A 24,977-nucleotide genomic window follows, 5' to 3' on the forward strand; every position below is an offset into this window, starting at 1 on the left:
GGTTTCTGGTTATAAGATTAACTTGGATAAAACAGAAATTCTCCCTTTTTCGAAATTCTGCACTCAGCATCCCTTCTCTTCGACTGGGTTTTAGTGGAATATTAAAATTAAACATTTAGGAAGAAGATTCTCTTTCTCCATATCTGCCTCGGTCAAACCAAATATGGTAGGGGCTCTGTCTTGCATTGACAAACTTTTTTCCTCTTGGAATCCCTTATTTCTCTCGTGGTGGGGACCGCTTCACTCCATTACTCCTGTTTTACGTTATATTTACTCTATGCTCCCTATTTTATTTCCGTCTTGTTATTTTAAGAAGATAGATTCTCTTCTCTCACCAAATTTCTTTGGAAAAATAAAAAAGCTAGAATATCCTTATCACATCTTCGGAAGGAAAAGCCAATGGGGGTGTTAACTTTCCTGATTTTCAAATTTACCATAAATCCTTTTGCTTCCGTCAAGCTTCTTAATGGCTCATTTCAGATTCCTCCCCCTTCATGCCTCTATGGCTTACTATTGAACACTCTTTGCTTACATCCTTTTTAGGTTTCGCCTGGCGTTCACTGCGCAGCAGTGTCGCGCAGGCGAAATCTTATGTTTTTCAGTAAGGGGCTTTCACCCGCCTCTCTCTTCCATTGGCTAGCTCCATAAATGGAGGCTAGCCATTGGAAGAGAGATCTGTCAGTAATTCTCAGAGCAGATTCATGGGCGTTCCGGTGATTTTTTCTCGCTCCGCCCCTTTGCGAACGTCATGTGGCGGTGGACGGGTGTTTTTTTTGGGGGGGACGGCATGTTTTGATCATTTGTTCGTGGCTTTTGCAGGAGTGGGCTGCGCACTGAGGCCGCTGGCCGATGTCGGTTTATTTTGGCCTCCAAGCACCTGGGAGCGCTTTGATTTTTCCTCATAGCGCCTAGGGGCACTGTAATTGTGCCACGAGCGCTGGGAGCGCTTTATTTTTGCTTTAGCGCCTGGGAGCGCTGCATCTTGTTCACTAGCGCTTGGGAGCGCTTTATTTGTTTTAGCCCCCAGCGAGTGCCCACCTCGCTTTATAATTAGCTTGAAGAGGGAGCCCGTGTTTCACCGCCGCTGGCCCGGAGATCGCTAAGGAGGCGCTGTGCCCGCCTCCCTGCCAAGGGCCATGCTGCCATTGGCGGCCCTTAGCACAGGAAGTCAGGCAGGCCGGGGGCGGTACGACGAGATGATGGGAAGACTCAGGAGCTCCCAGGAGCGAGGGAGAGCCCCGGAGTATACCGGCCGAAGAGCGGCCACCGGAGGAGTGCCACAGTGAAGCGAGGCTCCCCCGAGTCCCGCCGGTGAAGATAGCAGCGAGGCGGCCTCCAGCCGCAACCAGAGTCCACCGTTCCGGTGAGTGGCCGAAAAGGAGAGGGGGGCGTCGGGGCACATTGCTGGTGCCCGCCCCTCCCCTCCAGTGCGAGTGTGTGTGCTAAGAGGCCGGTGGGGCCTTACCTGATGCCAAGTCCCCCGAGAGGGACTTCCCCGACCAGGCCCAAATTATTGAAGAGCCCCGAGAGGCTCAGGCGGCATTCCGGTGGTGACGGAGCGGCCCCAAGAGGCAGTGGCCGCTCCAGCGGGCATTGTTAATTCGAGCCCACGAGAGGCTCAGAGGCAGTTCTTAGTTCTAGAGCCCAGCGAGGCTCCAAAGGGCCCACTCATTTCTTGAGCCTGCGAGGCTCCCACCTGGCCCCACGTTTTGTTGAGGAGCCCCGAGAGGCTCCAGGCACCACAGTTGTTCTTCGAGCCCAGAGAGGCTCACAGCGCCCCATTTGTCTTCGAGCCCCGAGAGGCTCCAGGCGCCACAGTTGTTTTGAGAGCCCACAAGGTTCAGGGGGCATTTCATTTGTTAGGAGTCTGTGAGGCTCCCACGTTGGCCCCATCATTGTTGTTTCAGCTGTCCAGCACTTAGTGGGCAGCTGCCACGTTTAGGCCCCTCCTGACACTGGGACACAGGGTGTCCTAGCCCCAACAAGGCCAGTTGGCCTAGGGACTGCCACAGGTAGTGGACACTGCAAGCACCTCAACCCTAAACCACACTCAAATCAGTAAGGCAATCCTAGGCCACCAGAACCATCATTCAAAGCCGTACCACCCCAAACCCAGCTACGGGGTGGACTTATTCACAGCTACCAAGTGACCTAGTTGGGATATTACTTTTTGTAATTTTTATTAACCCATAGCCCTTGGCATTATGAAGCATATGTTTCCACGTTTTCTTTTTTATTGAAGCAGGATTGGCGATAGATCCCAGCTCACAAAGTGCTGTTTCGGTTAAAAAACAAACAAACACAGGAATTGCTGAATGTTCCACCATTAACATGGGAACACTGGTTAACTCTGACTACCCACCCCTCCTTGAAGCATCCCCCCTCACTAAGGTATGTTTAAATGAGAACTGAACACCGCTGTGGCTGGAAACCCTGCAGCCCCGATCACCCACCCCAAAAGGTGCTGACTGTGCCTTTTCGGCCAGCCGTCCACTTTTTAATTAGATTCCTGGCGACGGTGGGAGGAGTGGGCGAGCCCTTTGATCTGAGGGCGCCTAATGAACTTAACTTTTTAGGTCGAAGCCTGGTGTTCACTGCGCAAGCAGTGTTGCGCAGGCTGTCAAGTACTTGCACAAGTTCGTTTTATGTATTGTTTTGTAACTGTATTTATATAGTGCTTACTACCCCTGACAAGGTGTGGTTGGGTGGATGGAGTCAGTGGATGAATGGAGTTGAGTGGTGGCTAGGTGGATGGACTTAGTGGGTGGATGAAGTGTGTGTGTCTGTAGCTGTGTGTGTGTCTGTGTATGTGGCTCTGTGTATGTGTGTGTGTGGCTCTGTGTATATGTGCTTGTGGCTCTGCGTGTGGCTCTGTAGGTATGTATGTGTGTGGGACTCTGTGTGGGTCTGTGTTTGTGTGTGGCATTTGCAAGAAATTAAGCTATTGGCATTGTAAATGACAGTGCCATTTATTTATCTGTTTTCAAAACCAACACATAAATAAAAATGTTGTCATTTACAATGCCAATAGCTATAACTTTTTCAAAGGCGAGACCGTTGCATTGTAAATGCTTGTTTATAAAGGAGGTACTGCGTATTGCGTGAGGAGCTGGGACAGGGACACCAGTTGAGCGCTAGGCCCCTCCCACCCTCCCGCCCCCGGCCACTACAAAAAGCTTTGCTCCCCTCACTCCAATTGATTGTTAATTGTTGTGCAGGAGTGCTTAAAAATTCGTCCTGAGGCGGAAAGCCGGGACTGCAGAATTAATCATTGTGCTGTTTTTATTTTCGCCGATTTTTTAAACTGCGTGCATTTTCTGTTTGAGTCACTGATTATTGTGCCCCTGATTAGCGCTTGTAATTTCGCCGCCTTAGCTGTTTATTAGCTCCCCAAAATCGGAACCTGCTGGAACCAGCAGCTGTTGCCTGACTCTACCCCCAGCAGCCGATTGGACGCTGCCTGGAGGGTCACCATCTTGCGTGAGGAGCTGGGACAGGGACACCAGTTGAGCGCTAGGCCCCTCCCACCCTCCCGCCCCCGGCCACTACAAAAAGCTTTGCTCCCCTCACTCCAATTGATTGTTAATTGTTGTGCAGGAGTGCTTAAAAATTCGTCCTGAGGCGGAAAGCCGGGACTGCAGAATTAATCATTGTGCTGTTTTTATTTTCGCCGATTTTTTAAACTGCGTGCATTTTCTGTTTGAGTCACTGATTATTGTGCCCCTGATTAGCGCTTGTAATTTCGCCGCCTTAGCTGTTTATTAGCTCCCCAAAATCGGAACCTGCTGGAACCAGCAGCTGTTGCCTGACTCTACCCCCAGCAGCCGATTGGACGCTGCCTGGAGGGTCACCATCTTGCGTGAGGAGCTGGGACAGGGACACCAGTTGAGCGCTAGGCCCCTCCCACCCTCCCGCCCCCGGCCACTACATAAATGGAGTCTATCCCCCGGAGGCGCAGCGGACGGGCGCAGCGGGCGCGCCGGCGGCGCGCCGAAGGCGCGCCAAAGGCAAGCCCGTCTGCGCCCGTCCGCGACCGGACGGGGCGCGGGGCCAGAAACCCTGGTCAATCCCTGCCCCCTCCTTTACGGTATGATAAACATACTTTACTCAGCCTACGCCCTGCTCGCGCGCCATCTTGTTTACACTCTATGGAGGCGCTATCAGTACATGATTGTTCAGTGTGCCATTTTACACCTAGCACTGGCTCCTCCGACACCCCCCATAAAAGTGTTTTAAAAGCTGCACTACTTAACTGTCGATCTCTAAGCAAACATAACACCCAAATTTATCACCTCCTTGAGGATGAAGCTCTTGAGATCCTATTTCTGACCGAAACCTGGCTGGGTGAGCACTCCGATCCCGACGTCATCGAGGCGATGCCTCCAGGATACTCCCTCGTCAGGCTCGATAGGCAGGATGGTAGGGGAGGCGGAGTAGCCATTGCCGTCAGAGCCCCCTTTGAATGCTCTTTATCGCCGGTGAATATTGATCGCTGCGAAGCTGGATCCTTTACCATTATGGTGAGCCCTAAATATTCCCTATCGGGCATTCTTCTATACAGACCCCCGGGAAGACTGTTTGATTTTACATGCAGCCTTATAGAGGCCACAGCCCATCTTACTTTAAGGAAATCTAGACTTTTGGTGCTAGGAGACATGAATATACACTTTGATGATGCTGGGGACAAAGACGCCACCAGCATACTAGCAGAATTACTGTCTCTGCAGCTAGATCTGAAACATCAAAGTCCCACCCATAGACAGGGTCACCTGCTCGATCCAGTATTTAGCAACTGGAACGGAGTAAAAGTGCTTCCTCCTGTGCCAGTGCCCTGGTCTGACCATTTTGTGGTCCCCTTACATATATTAGCAACTGAAATGGCAGTCAAAAATGAAAACCTGCAGACCTATTGCTGTCGCAAATGGAAAAATTTTAATCCCAAAACGTTCACCGACAAGCTTGAACTGGCTGGACCCCCTAAAGGCTCCGACTGTGAGACCGCCTATACTTGTCTAAAAAATACGATCCTCACGGTCCTGGATGAAACGGCTCCCATCCGTAGATCAGTGACCAACAAGAAATTGAGGAAACCTTCCCCATGGTTTACAGCTGAACTTCAAGATGCTAAAACCGCCTGTAAAAAATTGGAACGAGACTGGCGTGTCAACTTCTGCCCCACTGCTAAAGCCCATTATAAAAATGAGCAAGCAAAATACTATAAATTGATCCGTTCCGCTAAAGCTCTACACTATAAGACTCGTATAGGTGAAGCAGAAAACTCCTCCAAGGAGCTTTTTAAAATTTTTAAGGAAATTTCAGTAGTCACCAACGAGAGCAATGCCCTTAATGATTCGGTGGCGAAATGCAATGATATTGCCAAATACTTTGCTAATAAAATTACTACCATCTATTCTAATTTCTCCACCGACCTGCTTTCAGGATCTGATTTTACTGAAAATTTGGAGCTCATCCATACAAAAAAATGTCTGACCAGTTTCTCTGTTCCTCACACTACTGCTCTTACCAGCATCTGTAGGAGCATTAAGTCTGGCTCGCCCCGGGACCCTGCTCCCCCCAAGATACTCACAGCTAGTTTAGAAGTCCTCGAGTATCATTTCAGGCACATCCTCCAACTTTCTTTCTCTACGGCTACCCTCCCTATGGAATGGAAAAAAGCTATTGTGCTGCCGATAAAGAAGAAACCCAACATCAGTCAGGACACTCTGGAAAATCTCCGGCCCATCTCGCTGTTACCCTACTTAGCGAAGGTGGCTGAGAAAATAGCTAATAGCCAACTTATGGCCCATCTAGAATCCAATGGTGCGTTTCACAGCTCCCAATCAGGTTTCAGGGCAGGCTATTCTACCGAAACCGCCCTACTGAGAGCGACAGAAACCCTACGGGCAGGTGTAGATGCAGGACAGACCATGGCACTTATAATGCTGGACCTGAGTGCGGCGTTCGACACTGTAGCACACTCCATCTTGCTACAGTGTCTGAACAAAGCCGGGGTCACCCAGGAAGCTTTGGGTTGGCTAAAGGCATTTCTCACCAACCGCTGCTTTCAGGTTCAGAGAGGTGCTTCTCTCTCTGACAGCATTGCCTTGGAACAGGGGGTGCCTCAGGGCTCTGCCCTGAGCCCCACCCTCTTCAATCTGTATATGGCCCCTCTGGCTGAAGTTGTTCAATCGTTCGGCATTGAATTAGTTTCATATGCCGACGATACCCAACTTCTCATCTCCCTATCTCAAGCTCCCTCTGTTTCTTCTGACAACTTTAAATCTTGCATGCAAGCTCTGGCGGTTTGGATGACCCAACACTGCCTGAAGCTTAATGGCTCGAAAACAGAGGTTCTTGTTATGGGAGGTAGGGATTCTAGCTGGACCAAGGAGTGGTGGCCTTCTTGTTTGGGACCGTTACCCACCCCCTGTGAAGCAGCCAAAAATCTGGGGATTTGGGTTGACCCTAAACTCTCCTACGACTGCCACGTGAACAGGGTGGTCGGTAAATGCTACGGGGTCTTAAAGACCCTTAACCGCACCCTGGATCTCCTCCCTCTTGAAGCAAGGCGCACCATGACCCAAGCGCTCGTGTCTTCCAGAATAGACTATGGGAATGTGCTTCTGCTCGGAACATCGCAAAAAAACATCAGGAGACTTCAAGTCCTGCAGAACACAGCAGCACGTCTAGTCCTTAGGCTTCCCAAGAGAGCCCCTTCCAAACCTTCTCTAGATACCCTCCACTGGCTACCCATAAAAAAGAGAATTCTTTTTAAAGCATTATTAATATGCTATAGGATCATCTCCCAAAAAGCTCCTTCCTACATGAAAGACTTAGCCATTCCCTATGAGCCCAATAGAACTCTTCGCTCCAGGGGAACTGGCTTGCTCACAGTACCCCGTATCAGGAAGGCCAGAATGGGTGGCCACTCTTTTCGGGCTATGGCCGCCAAAGAATGGAATGCTCTCCCTATGGAGATTAGACTTGCGGACTCGGAGACTGCTTTCAGGAAAAGCTTGAAAACTCACCTGTTCTCTCTGTAACTCCATCTATGCACCTGATTTCTTTCTCAGCGCGGGGACACGCCGTGATGGCGTCACCAGGCGCTTTATAAACTCCTTTGTTGTTGTTGTTGTTGTACTAGCCTTCGTAGTCAAAACCCCCCAAACTACTCTTCCCTTATTCAAGTACTCGTTTTCCTTGTTGAAACCGGCGACTGAGCCAAAGATTAATTCGAGGGAATCCTTTTTATGTTCACCGATATGGCATAATCACTTTATTAGCATTAACAACAGAACGTTATTTTGGTAATCCTGGAGACTGAGGGGAATTATTTGGGTCAATGACCTATTTGATGGTACTACCCCTTGTTCATTTCCTCAGTTTCAATCCACTTTTAACTGTCCCCATTATTTTTGGCATAGATTTTCAATTTTAATGGCAATCATTCTTGACATATTTTATTTTCTTCCTTCAATTCCTCTTTCTTTTGGAGAGAGTTCTCTTAAAATTCTTATAACCCTCACTAATATATAGACACGCCTTATCCCCTGATAGTGCTTGTTCTAAGATTAAAATGGTACTTGCCTCGGAAGCGAGTCTGGGCTGTGAATGGAGCATCACCTTCTGGGACAAATTTTGGAGCTGATCACTCAAAATCTCTAGATCTGCCTCTGTCACTCAATCCATGTTCTTTCTATATTATAAATTATGTTTCACTCCTATATCTATAGCTACTTTTTCTCATTCAAGTAACATAAACTGTTGGACATGTGGATCCCACACAGCTGATCTAATGCACCTTCTCTTTCTTTGCCCTAAAGTTATTTCTTTTTGGAGAAACATTTGGTACTATGTTTATCTTATATTTTATATTCACTTTCCACTTTCTAATGTCATTCTTTCCTCAAGGAGTTTATTAGACTCTTTGGATCTCCCTACTCATAAGCATGGTTTATTTGACCTTCAGCTGGCTTTAGCCTTCCAACAAATTGCACTAAATTACAAAAATTCAACAAAACTTTCCGTCCAGCACTGGTGGAATACTCAGTATCATTATCACCGAAGAAGAAATTGCTTTCGCCTCCTCCTGTAAGCCATTTGTTCATAGAGATCTCTTTTGGTTGCCACTTACGTCATATCTATATAAGACTTTAATAAGAAAAAGTTCTCGTATACGTTCTGAAAATTTGAAACCTCGGTAAATGTTTTAATTTCTCTGTTCTTTTTTCTCTAATTTCTTGTCGGCAAATTGATTTTCCAATTGTTATAAAATTATTTTTATAATCTTTTATGGCTTACACGTTCTTCAGTTGCAAGACTATTCCCTACTTCCCTTCCCTTATTTCCTTGCCCTTATTGCTGTTTTAAAATATAAATAGCTTTCTTTTCTGCTTTAAGTGCTAGCTACTTTTTCTACCCCATTGCTTATCTTTCCTAATTTGTATTTTCTGGCCTTATGTATCATACTCCTGTTATTTAATAAAGCTTTTAAACATAAAATACAAATATCGTCAATGCAAAAATATTGAGGAACAAAATTACAGATGATAAGAATATCATTTTGAATTATAATATATCGTTTTAAAAATATTGTTGCATGTAATATTTTTACTTTAATATAGTTGTATTAAACATCACTTTTTAAAATGTATTTATTATATACTATTCATTATTTTAATGGTAGGTTTTAATGGTATTAATCATTGCTTTTATTTTTTAGTATAGTTTCTAATTTTTAATGTATAATTAGCATCTTTTACAATTAATTAATAACATGTAGTGGATTGCTAGGTTTGTAGGAGAAAAGATTAGAAAGTTATTTAAATTATAATTGTTAGCTTTTTTTGTAATTAATTTGTATTATTATTCAAATATTTAATTTGTAGTTCATTATATAAATTGTTAAATTGGTTAATAGTTATTGTAGTTATTTAAGTGTACTTTGTGACATTATTTAATATTTGATATTTTTGTCATTTAAGTACTCATGTATAATTAAGCAGTGGGTTGTTGGGCTTGTAGGGGAAATGGATGGAAAGTTGTTTTTAAAATTATTTTTAAAAAATGCAAATGAATTATTTTTATGTTAATTATATATTTAATTGATAACTATATAAATTATTTAATTGATTATTTGTAATGTCATTTGTTTGTTTTATTTTAATTATTTGTTAATTTATTGATAGGTGTATTTGTCCACTAACTTAATAAAATGCAGTGTAAATGTATTTTTGGTTTTAATTTAATTGTTTAATTTAATTACTATTTTAATGTCAATGTTGATTTATTATAATTTTTGTAATTTTTTTACAGGGGTTGTTTTTTTACGTAGTAGGGAGGTAGGGAGGAAAGTGTATTTATAAAAAAAATTATTTGATAAATTATTTTTGTGTTTTTATTTTTCATTTACATTTAATTCTATTTATATATATTTTTATTTAGATTGTATTTGTAATTATTTCACGTTGTTAGGTATTTATTTTTTTGTTTATTATTAGACATTGAAATGGTATACCTAACCTTTCCTAACTCTAACACCTTTCCTGCTGTTGCTTAAATTAGAGTGGGATTGGTAAATTTAGTATTGCCAAAGTTCAAAACCTTCCATGATGTTGTTTATTTTGTAGTGGGAATAGTAAATTGAACTTCTCCAAAGTACAACACTTTCACTGATTTTGCTTACCTGGGAAGCTCGACCTCGGACCTGGGGATTCTGGGTTCGAGTCTCGGTAACAACGCCAAAACCTCCTGTGATTCTGGGCAAATCACTTAATCTCCCCGTGCCTAAAAAATGAAAGTGTGTGTCCTCATGTAAAAACGTAACTTGTACTATGTAAAGCGCTCTGATACCTGATTCGGTTCGGGTCTAGTTCGGCTATATAAAACTCTACAAAAACAAAAAAAAACTCCAAAGTCCAACACTTTCACGACTGTTGTTTAGATTGAAGTGGAAATAGTAAAACTAAGCCATCCAAAGTCCAACACTTTCCCCTACTGTTTCTTAGACTGGAGTTGGACTAATAACATAACATAACAAAGCCCAATTTTTCCCTACTGTTTCTTGGATTGGATTATGAATTGCAAATTGTCAGCGCCCCTGGGAACCCCTCGAAGGCTGCTTTTCGAACCAGCTCTGGATGCCTTGTCAATGCTGTTTGTCTTCTAATAAGGGCCAGTTCCCCTGCATGTGGCATTTCTGGCATTGGTCCCATAAATGGTAGCACTCTTGTGCCTGTAATGATGGTACAATGGCACCTGTTATAGATTCCATAATTGGACTTTCATAAACTGTATACAAATCCTTATAAAAAATATATCAGTGCTGCCTTGTATATGCAAATGTTTAGTCTGGGCTACAAGTTCTGCAATTTCTTGAGGTGGTTCTAGAGGTGGCAGCCATCTTGGGCGGTCTCTGCTGTAAAGGCAGCCCCAGCCACTATACACCACTCATTATTCTGCTGATTTCAGGGGGAGCAGTCAGGAGTCTTCCTGTTTCAGATACAGAGCCATAGACTGTGAAAGATCCTCAAGGCAGTTGGTGTGGTAAGATTGCACCTGCACAAATCCTGATCTTGAATTGGGAAGACATGTACCAAAAAAAAGAACGGTTGACATTCGTGTTTTTCGAGAATTTGCTGAGTTACGTTGATTGTGTGACAGTTTTGAAACAGTGTGAAATGGGTCCAAGTTGACCTATTTGGACTTTGGTATTCGTGCACATTTAGTGACACGTTTCTAAGCTAATGGCTCATTTAGACCATAGGCGAGAGAATTCATACTCATTGTGATCTCGGCCAAAAGCCACCCATAAATACATTTGCAAAGAACAACACTAACAAAGACATTCACTGGTTTATTTTCATAAGGCAATTATCCTTTTCTTTAGACATCAGTGGGAAGACCCAGAGTAATATAATAATAATTGGTTTAAAAATGTCTTTCAGATCTCACTCCCATGGGTTCCAACCCACAACAGTTTCCCTCGCTCGGCCACTCTAATTTTCTGTGCTATTACAGCAAACAGAATTAGAACTCTCAAGAGGTGAACCAAATCTAAGTATCGAGCTGATCTTGAGGATTTATCTGGCTGATAAAAATCTAACCTCTCCAAAGTCCAAATCCTTCACCACTATTGCTTAGAAGGGGGAATATAACATCTAATCCTTGTTGATATTGTTGCTCTCGATATTCTGTACTACAAAAACAAGCAGAAGTAGTTACCATGAAGTAATTGTGAATGACAATTAGTCCTGAAGCAGTGAGGAGAAGAATGTGAAAAGATAGGTTTTAATCAAATAAATATGTAGAACAGGTAAGCTGCATGTTGAGTTTCTCCAGGTTTACTTTATAAATATTTTTGCCCATGATACAATAATGGCAAAGCAGATCATGCAATATGGATATACAAGACATAGAGGCTTTGCTAGTATTCCATTTTACTGGATGATTTATTGAATAAGAGATATGGTATTGAAATGCAAAAGCGAAAGATTGGCCAGTCCCTTAAGCAATTATGAACCTGATTAAAAATGATCTAAGGTAGAAGTAAATATAGAACAACTTATTGTATGTGCTAAAGAGATCTATGCAACACAAAGTATTTCCATCGTATGTATGTATGTATGTATATACAAGGTATTTTTATTGTCCAAACAGGAGAGTGCTTACAGGGCAAAGGAAAGGATACAATCAATCAGAGAGTGGAGGTGAGTGTTACATGTTACACTGTCCTGATGTGTTATTTAAAGAATTGTGTATTCAATTCTTCCTTACTTGGAGCAGGACTGGGGATGTTCTTGGATACAGGATATGGATACAGACATGTTGTTTCCTATACTGGGTGGACACATGGAGAAGACCTATTATTCTCCTTTTCTGCTCTTCTTTAACTCCAAGAGGAGATGATCTTGTCAACCACATATGTGAGGTGCCATTCATACTATCTTTGTAAATGCACTAGCACCTCAACTCTTGTTCATAGTCAGTGCTGACTCCAAGGGCATTGCCATCTCAGAGTCATGCTTAGAGATAAAGTAAAAAAAGACAACTATTTTGGATTTCTGAAAATTCTTTAACATACCCATATAGTTTGGCGTAGTTCACTTCAATGTTTACACCTTTCCATCACTTTCTTACACCTGTCTGCAATCATGTACTTATGGATTTGTGAGACTTAAATAGCTCTTGAATGACCCCAAAAGAGGTATCTCCGTGCTGAGACTGCTTGTGGCCCAACTGAGGTAGATTCAGAACAGTGCGGTTTGCAGACGTTTTCTGAAGGCCAAGAATGTATTACACTGGCACATCCGAATGGGGAGTTGGTTCCAGTAACGGGTGCCAGATGGGAGAAGGCTTTGCCCCCCGTGCGAGCCAGTTTAATACGGGGAATGCAAAGGAGTGCTTGGCGGCTGGACCGCAGGGGCCTGCACGGTGTATATCTGACCAACTTTTGGGCCAGATAGCTGGGGCCCATGTTGTGTGGGGATGTGTACACCATAAAGCACATTTTGAACTTAATTCTCTTTTTTATTGGGAGCCAGTGAAGTTTGAGGAGAAGCAGAGCAGAAGGAGTTCTGGAAGGGACATTGCTCACCAGACTAGCAGCGGTGTTCTGGACAATTTGTAGTTTATTTAAGGATTTTTCTTTGGCAGAGATCAGCAGGGCATTACAATAGTCTAGGCGGCTCATGATCAGTGCCTGGATTAGGGTTTTTCGGGTAACTAATGGCAGCAAGGGAAAAACCCTACGGAGCATGCCGAGAGTGTGAAAGCAGTGATATTGATGTGTTCCTCTAATGTTAGTTCATAATCAACTTGCACTCCTGGGTGTTTTACTATCTGCTTTGGGTAGGGGTCTGATCCTAATTCCCCTGGCCACCAGCTGGGGGACCATCTCTATTTTGCTTCTCCGAACAACATGATTTTGGATTTTTCAGTATTCAGTTGGAGGAAGTTGACCCTCATCCACTGCGCAATGGCTTTCATCCCTTTCGAGAAGGTGACTTGAATGTGAAGGTCTGATTTATCAAAGGAAATGAAAAATTGCGTGTCATCGGCATAGGAGATGGGGATGAATCCTAGTTTCCTCAGAAGCCCTGCCAAGGGATGACATGGATATTGAATAATGTGGGGCTCAAACAAGAGCCCTGCGGGACCCCCTTGGTAATTGTGGTGGTCTGGGAGCAGTAGGGGCTGAGGTTGATAGTTTGTGTTCTGTCAATTAAGAAGTTGGTCAGCCAGTTCAAGGCTTTACCTTGGATGCCAATGTCCTTAAGACATTTGATCAGGACCTGGTGGGAAATGGTTTCGAAGGCAGCAGACACGTCAAGCAGCACCAAAAGTACTGCCTGGCCACTGTCTGCTGTCATTCGGATGTAATCAGTGACTTCCACCAGTGCCGACTCTGTGCTGTGCCTTGGGCGAAATCCGGATTGTGATTGGTCAAGGCGATTAGCGGATTCGACGAACTTAGATAAGTGTTTTTTTATAATCTTTTTCTAGAAGTTTGCTGTTTAGGGGAAACAGAGAGATGGAACAGTAATTAGTGATATCTTCTGGTGGGGCTTTAGGATCTTTCCTAATGGGGATCACCTGTGTTGTTTTCCACTCAGTGGGGAGGATACCTTCCTCCATGGAGTGGTTGAGGATTGAGCAGATTGGCGCTGCGAGTGCTTTGGAAAAGATGGCAGAGGTCTTGGCAGGTAGGGGATTCAGTGGGGACCCATTTTGATTTGAGAGGGGGCCTCTTCAGTGATGCATGCTCTAGGGTTGGAAAATGATTCTAATATTTAGAACAGTGTACGGGGAGAATTTTCAGCTTTATCGATCTAAAGTGCAATGTGTGATTTGCAAGCAGATTTCAGGTGTTAGTGGTAGGCGGCTAATGCACTTTTGAAATGATTTTTAACTAGCGGGTCTTGGGAAAGACGCCATAGGTGTTCTAGTTTTTTGCAATGGCTTTTTTCGGTTCTAAGGATGGGGGAGTACCATGGGGTGTGTATACGTTTGTTGGAGTTCAATTGAGGTTTCAATGGGGCTAAATGATCTATGGTGGATAACAAACTAGCAGTCAAAGACGAAAGCTGTTTCTCTGTGCTGTTGGATTCTGAAATGTGGGGGAGAGGGGTAAAAGCTTCCTGGAAATTTGTAGGTGTAATTTTATGCCATTGTCTGTATTTCCTGGTAGATTTTGTTTTAGGGCCAATATGGCCTTGTTGGCCGCTGATTATGAAGTCGATCATAGAATGATTTTACCTTTCCAAGGGGCTGGTGGCTTTGTAAGTTATATTTGGGGAGTTGGTTAGGATTAGGTCTAACATATGTCCAGCCTGATGGTTAGGGTCATTATTAACCTTAGTTAGATCATGCGTGGTAAGGTGTGTAAATAGTGTTGCAACTTCTTTGTTTTCAGGATTTTCACTGTGCACATTAAAGTCTCCTAATAATAGGAAATTCTTCATTGAAATCACATGGGGTGAGATCAGTTCCAGTAGTTGCGAGGGAAAGTTGGATAGAGGCCCTAGGGGTCCATATACCAGGGCACCCTTCCAACAGAGTTGTGAATGTAGTTCAGCTCTGAAAACTAGTATCTCTATGGTGTCACTGCATAATTGATCAATGATGGAGATTTTGATAGGGTCTTTGTATATAATTGCTAATCCTCCTCCTGCTTTGAGGGCTCTGTCTAGTCTCTGAATGTGGTAGCCCTCCGGAAGTGCAACAGCAATATCAGGGTTGGAACGGGGATGGGTCCATATTTCGGTCAGAAAACCGATGTGGGGGAGGGTGGAGGATAATAAATCCCAGATATTTGTCGAATGTTTGGGTAGGGATCGGACGTTAGCCAAGAAGCAATTCCAGTCACTATTACATTGATGGGCGAGATGCAGGGGCTCTTTCTGCACCCTGTTGACCTGTAATGGCCCGGTGTCTTGGTGGGGCGAGCGGCATGGATTGCCTTGGGCTGGGGCCCTGCATGCGCTGCGCATTGGAATGTACAATTCGTACAGGAGAAGGATCCTTCTGAATTTATTGAAGGGGAGCATGCTCTAATAGGGGTGGTGGCTATCTCTGAAGCACGTAAGTTCTATGTTAGAATATTTCTTAGGGGAGATTGTTCTGTGTAACCGATCTGGGGTTTGTCCGGCAGGGGTTCTGGCTCCTGGCGATGACCAGGCACGGACGGGCGCAGACGGGCTTCGCTGGTGCGCCAGCAGCACACCCGCTGCACGCGTCCGCTGTGCGTAGTGCCCTCCATCCGTTTTTATCGGGATAGCCAGAACGCTAACCGCCTCAATCTGGTGTCTGCCGGAAGTGGAGTCTGGTTGCCTTCCAGTGGGTGTCTTCTCCCTCCACACAATCGGAACGTTCCATGGTGGACCAGGGAGGCACCCACAAGTGATTCAATAGCAGTGTGAACAGGTAGATTTAAAGTGCTAAACAGTTATTGTGGAAGTGACTTTTAAAATACGGCGCATTAATTCCTGGTAGTATAATCAATTTAGTTCAAATCTGTGAAAAATAATAGTAGGGAGCCCTTTACCAGGTGCTCCTAGCGCTACCGTAGCAGCAATTTTTGACTAAGGGTTAGAGTACCTGAGTTCCTGGGTGGCCACAAGCGCGTCCCCTGTGCGTCGTGCCCTGCATCCATTTTTATGGGGACAGCTAGAGCGCTAACCGCCCCAATCTGGTGTCCGCTGGAAGTGGAGTCTGGTTGTCTTCCGAATCTATATATTTATTACTTTTCTTCTAATTCTGCATATCCAATGCACTACCCTATTTCTCACCCGATACCGCTCTCAATATATCCTCTACCTATACTCTATGACTCATCTCAAACCTCTTTCTACTACTCTTTCCAATGCACTACTCTATTTCTCACCCTATACCTCTATCAGTATATACTCTACTTCCACTCTCTCATTCATCCCAAGCCCCATACCACTACTATATCCCCAAAATATCAATTTCTAGACTTTTCCCTACTCCACCCCTCCTTGCATCATCTCATACCTCTTTTACTATTCCGATCCCCCAGAACAAGCCTTTCTAAACGCTTCCCTCTGACTCTTACCCTTCCACCTCCCTTTTACTCATCCCAAGCCCCCTCCTAATACTATGAGCTCCAAAACAACAACAAAAAGATTTCTAAATTCTCCCCTCTTCTGTTCCTCCACTATCTTTGTCAATCCAAATAACTAACTAACATAACTACCACTCAAATTGCTTTCATATTTCACTATACTAATTCAACACTAATACTTTATGGGTTCCAATGTAGCATGCAACACTCAGAAAAATCGCTTCAATACCCCATCAGGGGTAGCAAAAGCGCTATATAAATGCAAACCTTTTCCCCTCTTCTATCCCTCCGCTGTCCTTCTCAATCCCAATAACTAACATATCCACCATTCCAATTACTTTAATATTTCACTATACTAATTCACCACCAATCCTTTATGGGTTTTGGGGTAGCGTTCTATTCACCGAAAAAGTGCTTTAACGCCTCGTCAGGGATAGAAAGTGCTATATAAATGCATTTACAATACGGTACAATACACAAACCTCTGATGGTCTCCACTTTACACCTGCTTACATGCCGACTTTAACCTAGGCACTTCTAGTATGCTGTATTTTGCTTTTCTCTATCACAAGACAGTCTGGCCAAGAATAATGCTTTTCTTTGCTCATAGACAGATGTCACTGTGTGCAGCTTTCTCATTCATCATAATATCTAAATTCCACATTCATGTCCTCAGGTTATTGGGCTATATAATTATAATTCTTTATCGTAGCTCTACGATGGATCCCCATGAGCAATAAAATATCCCCCAATAAAATAACTTTATCATATGGTACAAAAAACAATTTAGAGCAAAATGAAAAGTTAGGTCGAATTTTGTCTATGTAGATAAAGAAATATAATAACACATTACATTAGTCACTGCATCCTGTGTGTAACAGTACAAAATAATTAGAAGGGCATTCGTCCAATCCCAATTGTAAAGTTAAAAATGTAAAAGTAGCTTATACTATACTAACTATAGACTTGTGCAGTAATTACTAAACCACAATGTTTTGGTATTTTGCATCTCATAAAAAATACTTCTTTACATGAGGAAATCCCTAAGTGCAATCTATCCAACAATCACACATTATCAAGGTATATTGTACCAGAGACAATGTTCTTTTTTTGCAAGATACCCATTAATAGTAGAATTCACACTAAAACTTATCATAACCAATTTGAATTCAGACTTGCATTTTAGGTGTGCTGTTACATGTTATTAGTGCATTAAAGTGAATTCCTCTAATGCATGGGTATTCACAAACATTTTCCCAAGGGCCCAAATTGATTGGGGTATAGATGGTATAGGTGAAGCGAAGTATATATATGTAGTGGCTGAATTGCACAATGTGAAACCAGAAATCCTTGGATTCCTGGTTTCAGCTTTCCCACTTTACCAAATTGTGCGAACCTGGGCAATTGTTTTATTTTACTTTCCCTCTTTTTTCTTTTATTATTGCATATGAGAAGACCTCAAAATACATAATTTCGGGATGTGTGCTGTACAAAACCTCCATGTACTTAAAATTTACCATTTCCCTGCAACACTCTCTCGTTTCTACTGAAGTAATCATTTCTAGCATATAACTTAGAAAAATAATTACTGAAAACAAATATAAAGAAGCTCATAACATACTTCCTTAATATATTTTTTAAAATACATGAATAGCAAATTATCTAGGCAAGAGAGTCTATAAATTTATAGGGTCTGATTACGATAGTGTTCAGATGAGCATCCGACCCCCATCGTTGCGGGAACAGGACCGGCTGACAGGTAGTCGGTGGTCCTGCATGCCAAATTATGATCCGACTGCCACGTAGGCCAGAAACATGCCTTGTGCCATTGAGGCTTGTGCTGCTGCCCGGAAAAGGACGGCAGACCAAGCCCCAAGCCCCAATGGCAAAAGGCACGTTTACAAACATCTCCGCATCATGTGCAAGGCACCACATGGTACCTGGCACACGGGCCATGGATGTTGGAGGTGCACCATAGGTCATAGCGGAGGCCCAGGGACGGCGGGACCCCTGCGAGAGGCCCCCAAAGTCCCTTTCCAACAGCTATTCAATGGCAGTCGGACCGCCATGTAAAGGCTGTCAGAAAGGGACATCGTAATCCCTATGGCGGTGCCTGAGCAGGCAATCCAGACTGACGGTCTGATGGGCTCCTTGAGCCATTGGAAGTGTCGCTCCGACCCTCTGATCGATGCAGTCCAACCAACCACACCATAATGTGGCAGTCGAACCGTTCTGCTGGATGTCAGTGGGACTGCCACAGACGGCCTGTTGGTGGCGGTCCCACCGACATCCTAATCAGGCCCATAGTATCTATCAAACGGGAAAGTAGAGGTTTCAAGGCAGGGAGAATTATCATACGTGGCATCTGTTAAGCCTTGTGTAGTTAAGAATCTACATTGTTGATAGACATAGACGTCAGAAGCTTATAAAGGTAAAATTATTTGTAGGGGGCTTGATACCGAACTTGACACATATTTTTCCAAATGATACCAGTTCCAATCAGGTTGTCACAAGGAGTGCTTGGCACATTAACTAATTCATATTGCAAAACGAATGCCCCTAAATCTGATATTAGACATTCTAGTAACACTTTGAGTCACTAGCGACAACTTGCAGCACTATTGACTGCATTGCATCAAACACGATTTTTTTCAATAGTTCTTATCTACAAAGTGCAAACCCAATATAATTATAGATCAGTTTGAACGTCATTGGAAACTCAGAAATTTCTCATGAGTCTGCTCATTATTTATTCCAGAAATCCGACAGCTTTACGTATTTCCATCCTACAAACGTTTGACTCTGTGACACAGAGATGGTATTATACACGTATGTTAATGTCCATTAAACTTAATTGTAGATTAAATAGAATGATTTAGTTGTATTGGCTTGATCATAGGCAAGGAAACAGTCCCTCCATTTGTATCACCACCTTGAAGCTTCAAAGGTTAGGCTTATTTGATACATGTATTTATTATTTACTTCTAAAATAGAGATATATAATCAGCCACCATAAGCAATTATAAATGAGCAGCTGTTGTGCTAGTCTACCATATCTTATAATCAGGGCCGGACTGGCCATAGAGGGCACCGGGCAATCCCCCGGTGCGCCGCATGAGTGGGGGCCGGTTTTGTGCCCCTGGGGGCCGTTTTTGTTACAGGGCCGTTATTGCAGCATAGCTGCAAAAGCGGCCCTGTACCAAAATCGGCCGAAAACCGGCCCCGGCAAAGAGCTCGGCGGCACCTTCAACCCCCACGAGTGGGGGGGCTCGAGCACTTTGCCAGGGCCGGTTGTGGTTCCCTGTCCGGCCCTGCTTATAATCATGGATGTGTCACCCTGCTAGCAAGGGCATAGTTTCTTTGGGATGTGACACCTCCCAAATAATGCCTTATTTGCTTGGTAGTTGGGTCTGAGGGCCCTGAATCGGATCTGCCCTGTCTGTGCTGGTTTTTCTCATCACGCCAATTTCACTAAGAGGTTGTAATTGTTAATTTTGATCTGGAACTTAAATATATAGTGACTGGTTTGCAATAAAAATTGTGAACCTGCCCTATTGAGTAAGTCCTTGGAAAGTTGTGCTAATCTCTCACATTGAGGCATACTACTGACAATCAAACACATAAAAGGTTATTGGATAAATGCAAGCAAATAGCCTAACAACTGACACTCGCTTGGGGTAGCATTCCATACCATAGTTTTTTGCCCACTGTGCCACTCTAGACAGAGAGCCTGATTTAGAGGAAGTAAACGCAGACAGGGAGGTGGCAAACTTTATGTCTGCCACCCTGCCTTTCCTCCATGTGTTGAATTTAGAGATATCCACCAGTTTGGCCGACATCTCTATATATTGGTGGGAACTGTAGTCATGGTGGTTGCCATCACTGTAGGAAAAGTTTGACAGATGGCTCTGTGAAAGATAATGGCTGGCCATCAAAACTTTTCCAAAGTTTTTTAGTTTTCAAAAACAAATACCCAAAGCGGCAGTTAAAAAAAATAATAATATAATAATAATAATGCCCCGACACCACAGTTTTCTCCTGTGACGAGGGGGTCATTTTTCTATTTTTTACAGTCCTTCATCACCACAAACATCAAAAATAAAAAAAAGTTTTCCTTCATCTACTATAAATTGGACAGACGGATGGATGGCTTACCTTCGACAGCTCCTACTTCGTTTGGCTGTTGGAGGACATTTTATATCAACGGAGTAAATGTTACTTCATTGGCATAAAATGTGTGGTCCACCCACCTCAAAATCGAGCAGGGGGACCTTGAGCTTCGTGGACAGGGTGCTCCATCACTGCTGCAATTGAGTACCTGAGGCCCACCTAATTAATGCAAATCAATACTGACTCTGCTCATCATGGGACCAGTCCATCCCGCATCCTAGTCAGCTCATCCATTCACCCTGCTGCCCACTGCTTTTACAGTTGGGAAATACGAGATTCACACTCCCTGAATCTCACTGACTAAGCTATGCCCCTGCCCGCTGAATTAAGCCCTGATGGCTGACAATGGCTTATCAGGCCCTTATCCTAATGTCACGTGCCACATCGTACCTTCTACTTTCTGCACCATTGTCAATAGAACAGTAGCAGAGCTTTTCATCTGTGGTGAAAACTGTGAAGGCTGCCATGTTGTGTCAGCCCATTCAGCACTTTTTCATTTTTCAAATAAACCCCCGAATCTGAGGTTTGCTTCTGAAAAAAACAAACACAAAATGGCCCTGACATGCAGAGAATATTTTTGATATTCCTAGCCAGTATACCATGCCAAACAAGGAGGATACTGGCAGCCGCCGCCAGGGAACAGGCGTTCCCTGGTGGTGGCAGGGCAGTCTTTAGGCAGTGATATGCTTGGCAACACCACCGTGGTCCCACCAAGCATATTACGACTTTCCTCACCACCATCTCACCACCTCACCATACCTCACCACCTCACCTCACCACCACTGTCTCCCTGCCCCAGCTGCCGCTGCTGAGGAAGTTCGAGGCCCTCCACCACCTGCAGGCTACCACCTGCGCCTCATCCCTGGTGGCCAGTGTTAGGCCGTAGATAGGTTTGTTCATCCTCCACTTTATTGCTTTTATTGTATTGCTTGTATTTTCATTGTTGTGTCTGTGACTGCTGTTGTCTGTCTTCCCCCGCTGCCTGTATGTGGTCCGTGCCCCTTTTTTCTTGCCTCTGTTCCCCTCGTTGTCCCCGTGCTCTCTATGCCCGGTCTGTCCTTCTGTACCCCTCGCTGCCCCCGTGTCTCTGCCCAGTTTTCCCTTCTGTTCCCCTCGCTGCCCCCGTGTCTCTGCCCGGTTTTCCCTTCTGTTCCCCTTGCTGCCCCCGTGCCTTTCTGCCCGTTCTGCCTTCTGTTCTTAGCTACCCCTGTATTTCTGTGTTCTGTATTTTGCCTTTGTGCCACTCGTTATTCCAGTATTTCTGTGCCCGTCTGCCTTCGGTGCCACTCATTTTTTGCCTCATTTTTGTGCCCCTTTTGCCTTCTGTTCCACTCGTTTTTTTGTGCTGTTCTGCCTTCTGTGCCACTCGTTTTCCCCTTGTTTTTGTGCCCCTTTTGGCTTCTGTTCCACTCGTTTTTTGTGCCCTTCTGCCCTCTGTTCCACTCATTTTTTGTGCCCTTCTGCCCTCTGTGGCAGTCGTTTTTCCCTTGATTTTGTGCCCCTTTTGCCTTCTGCTTCACTCGTTTTTCGTGCCCTTCTGCCTTCTGTTCTACTCATTTTTTGTGGCCTTCTGTGCCATTCGTTTTACCCTTGTTTTTGTGCCCCTTTTGCCTTCTGTTCCACTCGTTTTTTGTGCCCTTCTGCCCTCTGTTCCACTAGTTTTTTGTGCCCTTCTAGCCTCTGTGCCCCCCGTTTTTCCCTAATTTCTGTGCCCCTTTTGCCTTCTGTTCCACTAGTTTTTGTGCCCTTTTGCCTCCTGTGCCACTCGTTTTTTCCTCGATTTTGTGCCCCTTTTTCCTTCTGTTACGTTCATTTTCCCTCACTGTCCACGCCGCTGCCATCCCCTGCGTCCCCGCCCCCCCTGACGGCCCACTGCCCATTCGCTGCCACCGCCTCCCAGCTGCTCCTCCCTCCCAACTTCCCATATATGCCGGCCGCTATGATGCCGTGCCACTGGCACACCTAAGGCAAGCCCGACTGCGCCTGGACCGCGCCCAGCACCAGAACCCCTGGCTCCCGCACCTGCCACGATGACCGCCGCCACTATGACACCAGCACTCTGCATGCTCTCAACTCTGGCGGATCCACACCTGCTCCAAGGCCGCCCCGAAAGGCACACACGGCCCCTTCACCTGCCAGAACTGCAGCTACACCAGCCTCAGAGCCGACAAACCACCCGCCAAGAAAGACCCCAACCACCTCCGATGCATACTTCTGAACACCCATTCCTCACGCAAGCATGCCGTCGAGCTCTGGGACCTGCTCGACACAACATCCCCGGACATCGCCTTCCTGACAGAGACCTGGTTTAACGACTCCTCTGCACCCGACATCGCCATACCCATCCCAGACGGCTACAAGATCACCCGCAGAGACCGCACCAACGTAGTCGGAGGAGGAATCGCCATCGTCCACAAGAACAGCATCAGGGTCTCGACTAGCACCTACGACATGCTCAGCACCGCTGAACACATGCATTTCCAGATCCACACAGACCCTAACTCCACCCTCAGAGGCACCCGCGTCTACCAATGCCTTGGACCCTGCCCCCAGTTCAGCGACTCCACCCCCTGACCTCCACCGACTACATCCTTCTCGGAGACCTGAACTTTCACCTTGAGAACAACAACGACAACAACTCCACAACCCTGAGCGATAACCTCGCCAACCACGGACTGAAGCAACTCATCACAATGCCCACCCACTCCGCCGGCCACACGCTCGACCCCGTCTTCTCCTCAAGCCCGCACATCTCTGTCAGCCACACCACCAAACTGCTCTGGACTGACCACCGCTGCATCCACTTCGCCTTCCAGAAGCCCACCACACACCACCACACCCAACAGATCCCCTGCTGCTGCTGGAGCAAAATCACCAAAGACCAACTACAAGCAAACCTCACTCTCAGCCGACCCACCAAACCCTCCAACACAGACGACGCTGCCCACAGCCTCAGATACTGAATCGAGGACTGCGCCAACAACCTCGCCCCGCTGCAGAAACCCCCCCACAGAGACACCAGCAAGAGGGCCAGCTGGTTCACCCCAGAACTCCTAGCCTCCAAGCAAGTCTGCCGGAAACTAGAGAAGAAATGGCACAGTAAACAAACTCCGGACAGCCACGTAGCACACAAGGACGCCATCCGCAACCACCACCACCTCATCAGGGTGGCCAAGAGGACCTCCTTTAAAGACTGCCTCGACAACAACGGACACAATGGCAAGGACCTCTTCAACATCGTGAGGAAACTCTCCAACCCCAGCTCCAACACCAACGACATACTGCCGTCGCAAGCCCTGTGCGACTCCCTCGCCACCTTCTTCCACCGCATGATAGCAGACATCCACAACAGCTTCAACACCCAGACAGCCCCAACAGACAGAAACCCAACAGACCCTCCGCACACCATCGACCACGGCCCTCTGCTAGCCTGTGCCAGCGTGAGCATCGATGACACCATCAAGACCATGCACACAATCCACTCTAGCTCTCCGTCAGACCCATTCCTGCACCACGTCTTCATCAGAGCAAGCAGCTCCATCGCACCCCACCTGTGCAACATCATCAATCTCTCTCTCGAGACCGCAACCTTCCCTCTGATCTGGAAACACGCCGAGATCAACGCCCTACTCGAAAAACCTAAGGCAGACCCAAGAGACCTCAAGAACTTCCGACCCATCTCTCTGCTCCCCTTCCCAGCCAAGGTCATCGAGAAAACCGTCAACAGACAGCTAACCCGAGACCTCAAAGAAAACAGAATCCTGGACCCTTCCCAGTCAGGGTTCCATAGCAACCAAAGCACCGAGACTGCCCTCATCGCAGCCATTGATGACATCGGGACCCTGCTGGACATCTGCGAGACCGCAGCACTCATCCTCCTAGACCTCTCTGCCGCCTTCGACACCGTCTGCCACCGCACAATACGCGCACGCCTCCACGCCGCAGGGATCCGAGACAAGGCTCTGGATTGGACCATCTCCTTCTACTCTGGCAGAACCCAGAACGTCCGCCTCCCCCATTCCATTCCAAAGCCTCCGAGATCATCTGCGGCGTACCACAGGGATCCTCCCTCAGCCCGACATTGTTCAACATTTACATGGCCCCCCTCGCACACGTAGCACGACCTCAACATAATCTCCTATGCCGACGACACTCAGCTGATCTTCTCCCTCACCAAGGACCCCACCACCACCAAAGCAACCTCCACGAAGGAATGAAGGCCGTCGCCAACAGGATGAAGACCAGCCGTCTGAAGTTGAACTCCGATAAGACGGAGGTCCTCATCCTCTGCTCCAACCCTTCAGCCTGGGACGACTCCTGTTGGCCGACGGCACTGGGGGCAGCCCCAACACCCACCGACCACACCCATGCGGAGCGGCCCTCGGGGCACACACACCACTCCACAAAACAAAGCAGCGGGGTCGTGAAAACACCAGATGCAGGCAGCAGCCCTTCGTCCACATTCGAAGGAAAGAAACTTCGCCAGAAACTCTCCTGGACTTCTTCACTTTTTCTTTTGTCCTGGCCCCCATTTTGCTGCTGCTCTCGGCCGCTTTTCTCTGGACCCTGACCCGCCATCTTGCCCATTCCCTCGTCCTTTAACCCTTTTCCCTCGTTTCCCCCTTGACGATCCTCAAATGTTTCTTCCCTTTTCTGATTTGCCTTTTCTCCATACCCGTGTATCCCTCCCACCCTCCCTTGGTGCTGTGACTGTATCCCCCGC

Source organism: Lissotriton helveticus, chromosome 7, assembly GCF_964261635.1.
Source record: "Lissotriton helveticus chromosome 7, aLisHel1.1, whole genome shotgun sequence".
Taxonomy (NCBI): domain Eukaryota; kingdom Metazoa; phylum Chordata; class Amphibia; order Caudata; family Salamandridae; genus Lissotriton; species Lissotriton helveticus.